The 4,002-nt window shown below is 32.0% G+C and overlaps 1 protein-coding gene across 1 annotated transcript in view; it reads left to right on the top strand.

Moving 5' to 3' along the window:
* The window catches only part of LOC132177098 (heat stress transcription factor A-5), a 42,255-nt gene that overhangs the window by 19,738 nt on the left and 18,515 nt on the right, over window positions 1–4,002 (top strand).

Genomic DNA, 4,002 nt, shown 5'->3' with positions numbered 1-4,002 from the left:
GTGAGAACCAGAGAGTAATGGAGTGAGAGAAACAGAGATCGGAGAAGAGGGAGTGTGACAGAGCAAGAGGCAGAGCATGCATCGGTATGGCTCACCATCTCCAATCAGCTGGATTTTCGCCCGAATTTTCGGGATCCCTTCGTATCCGATCAATCCTTTTCAACAATTCCCGAATTTTCAGCCAAAAAATCCGGTGTCAGGCAAAAAGGTTGTAGCACCCTTCTAGGAGGGGCTCTCTCTGACTCTCATCTCCATCTTCACCACGGAAGCAAGGGCTTCTAGGGCCTCAACCACAACTCTCCTCTCTTCAAATTTTCTTTCAAAAAACCACCGCCACCTCTGCATTCTCAGAAAATCAGAACAGAGGCGTGGAGACCAAAGACAAAGAGCTCAGTACGTGAAGCTTAAAAATGGAAACAAAATTTTGTCTTTCAAAATAGCAGCAGATGCGTAAGATGTGAAAGAGACACAAACAAAAGAATTTGGCCTTTGCTAAAACGTGGACAGTAAAAGCAACAAAGAAGGAGAGTTCTTGTCTCACATGGGACTAACTAGAGGAAAAGAATACCAGCTTTAAAGAGCTGGTGCTCCACGTCAAGAGCGGAGCTGAATTTTTAGGAGAGCCAAAGTTTTGCCCATTGGACCAGTAGCACTATTTTCTTTCCTTAGTTTTTATTTTCCTTTTGTTGTACTTAGTGTTTAGCATTTTGATCATGGAATTTATTTTCATGATTATGAGTGACTAATCTTTTTAGGTAGGGCTATGTGTGAAACTTAATATTTTTATTATGTGTTCTTGAAACTGTGTTTAATGTTCTTCATAGATTAATGATTGGATGTTGGGAATGATTTTAATTTGAGAACGATTCTATGTTGACAAATTGTTTTTGATTCATTATCTTTTTACGTTTATATCAAATGCTTACTTTTTGTTTGAATTTATAGTGAAAATTGAATACACCCTTTGCTTTTGTTTCTAATTTTGTAAATGGTGCCTTTTGTAGACCAGTGGTTCGTTATATGGTGTATTGAGTTGCTTTATCTTGGCCTTTAAAGCTGCTGACTTCTTAGGTAAGTTTCTCTATTAAATTTGGTCAATACATTTGACTTAGATGATATTCTCAATGTCTTGAATAAGCTAAATGGTGAATTTGAACCAAAAAGAGAGTTGATAGCATTGCTTTATTCTACTGTAGTAGAGCTTTCATAATTGCATTAGCACCTGACTTGCCTATTATGGTTGTTGGGCACTTTTTGTTTGGCATAGGATCCGACTGGTAATACGCATCATATTTTTTTTAATCTTAAAGCTATATAAAAAGTAGCTTCTTTAGCTTACTCTTTGTTGAGGAAATAGTATTTTTCAACTTGATATAGTGCATTTTCATTTTATGGTGCAAAAGAAATGCATAGAAATGCCTCCGGTCTCCACTTTAAAATTGGTTAAGAGCATTCTCTTTCCAAAGACCACAGCAGAGACTCTACTACTAATTTGGGTTTACTTCTCCGCATTGTGGACGATCAAAATGAAAAGATAATCTTATGCCTACTAATAAATGAAGCTTCTTTATGATTGGATATTTTTATATAAACTTCAATATTTCCTATTTCTCCATGTTAATTTTCATCATTTAGGTTCTTCCTTGTTTAGTTTTAATGGACGCATGTTTGTTTCTAATTGCAGCATTGATGATTGAGAATTAATATTTAAATAATTTGATAGATAGAGACCAAACCATATTACCCAAAGTAGAAAGTCATATAAGATTTTTTTTTAATCTAAATTTAGTCGCATATGACTATTTGCCAAGTATTAGTTACTTGACACATGAAAAAAAACATTTTTAATTGTAAACTTACTATGTTTTATTTGTCTTATAGATCTTTTATATAAGTTTCTCTTTTTTCAGCATGACTTCGTTTGTGGGAAGAAGTTTATAGAGAAATTGTGGGAAGTAATTCCCCAATTCTTGAGTTTTATTTTATGCCTACAAATTCCACTTTCTAATGTTGTTATTTTCAAAAAAAAAAAAAAAAAAATGTGCAATGAAACTTGCAGTAATAGTTAGTTCATTATAAATTATATCGTCATCCCATACTGTGAATCAAAACACATGCCTTGAAACTGAAGGAGGCTAGAGCAATGCCCATACACTATTTCTCTCTCTCTCTTTTTTAAAAAAAAAATAATAATCGATTTATTTATATAGCTATAATAAAAAAATGCATTTAGCTTGCTATTCCTCTTTCTTTTTTTGCTTCAAGCTCTGTTTCCTATCTATTCATTTTGTTCGTTTGCTAATATGGGTCTTTATCAAGAATGGTTATCTGCTTGTCAACTAAAGCTATCTAACAATCTATTAGCAAAATTTATATGTAACTTTCAGATTTTGAAGTTGAAACTGAAAAAAGGTAATTGCTCTAAGTGTTAGTTTTTTATAGTAGCCTAAAAAAAGGTAATTTGAACCCATTGGCGTGACTGGTAATTTTCAACTAATGACAAAAGCTACTATTTCCAATGATTGTTGTAGAATTTAACAATATGATTCAACATTGGTATTTTTTTTTTTTTGTATTGTTTTTTCTTTCTTTCTTTTGCTTTGGTGGGTAACATGATGAAATTATATCAGGCCGAAACTCGAGAGTTCATTTGGGAATTGAGCAACAAGGTGATGGCTGATCTCGGTTGTAACTGTGTATATTAGGTGTTCCAGCAACTCTTTTGGGTTCAGAGTATCATGTCTTCGCTATATGCTGAACATGCATATAGAATTGAATTACGAACAATGTATGCGGGTTTTGAAAAGGAAGCACATCACACACAGAGAAAGAAATGTGACTAATGTGTGAGACTAAGTGTTAATTTCGATGAAGTTAATTATTGAGTTTTTCCTACCAATCCAAGCAAGTCATTTGTATTTACTTTTATGTTACAATAATGTCAATGTGCATGTACTCTTTGATGCTAAAATAAATTTTCATTCAGAACTGTTACTTGACTTTTTGTTTATCTTGGCGTATTGCAGAAGGAGAAGGAACACGTTGAGGGTTTTGCTCCTAAGGTTAGATTTGAATTTTGATGGCGTTGATGAGAATTTTGAATTTTTAGCCTAATTTTAAACTCTAATGCTTTTTGAGGTTTGTTTTGCTGTTGGGAAATAAAAGAAAAGAAAGCAAAGGAAATAAGAGAAATGAAATATGTCCCACCCTCACTATGTAACCATTTATTTTCTATTTCCTTGAAGCATGGGTATAATTTATTATGTGTTTGTCTGTATATCTTTCTGGTTGACATGCAGAGTCACATGGCAGTAAAAATATTCAAAAAATATGAAGACATGCTTTTAAACAGTTTGATGAGATATAATTTGATAAATTTGACCGCGCAATAATCGTTTCCATCTCAATACTTTTACGATGTTCAACAAAGTTTGATCTCATTGTCAATGTGTTTGACTCAAAATGAGGAGATTAGTTTATATAGTTACTTTATTTAATTTGTTTTGATATGTATTGGTAAGCATATTACATGTATGATGAGTACTTGCTTAATGATTGATTATATATCTTTGTAAAATTCTTTTTTTGGTTAGATTGTATGGTCTTCATTGTAGTATCTTTTAAGTTCTATTACAATGAGATACCTTAATAGGAGTTTGGTGCATGTACTAAGGCATGGGTAGCAAAAATGAAATCAAATAGGAGATCAAGCAGGAACTTAGTACTTAAGGACAAAAACATACTCTCCCATTTGTGGTTATAATGTGCTTGCCATTTAGATTAACTTTTATTTGCAGTTTATTTTTTTGTTGTATATTGTACCTAATCACTTTTGTAACGTTGTGTTATCATTTTATTTGTGTAAAAATTTAAATATGCTCTTTTATTAATAATTTAGATATTTACTTTATGTCATAAATACTTTGTATATATGGTTTTGAGTTTGAATGTTAAATAACAAATTATATCTATTCTTATTAACTTTTTATTATAATTTTTTTA

This window comes from Corylus avellana, chromosome ca4 (assembly GCF_901000735.1).
Source record: "Corylus avellana chromosome ca4, CavTom2PMs-1.0".
Lineage (NCBI taxonomy): Eukaryota > Viridiplantae > Streptophyta > Magnoliopsida > Fagales > Betulaceae > Corylus > Corylus avellana.
Note: the sequence above shows the minus strand (reverse complement) of the source record. Positions and strands in the feature narration are given on the sequence as shown.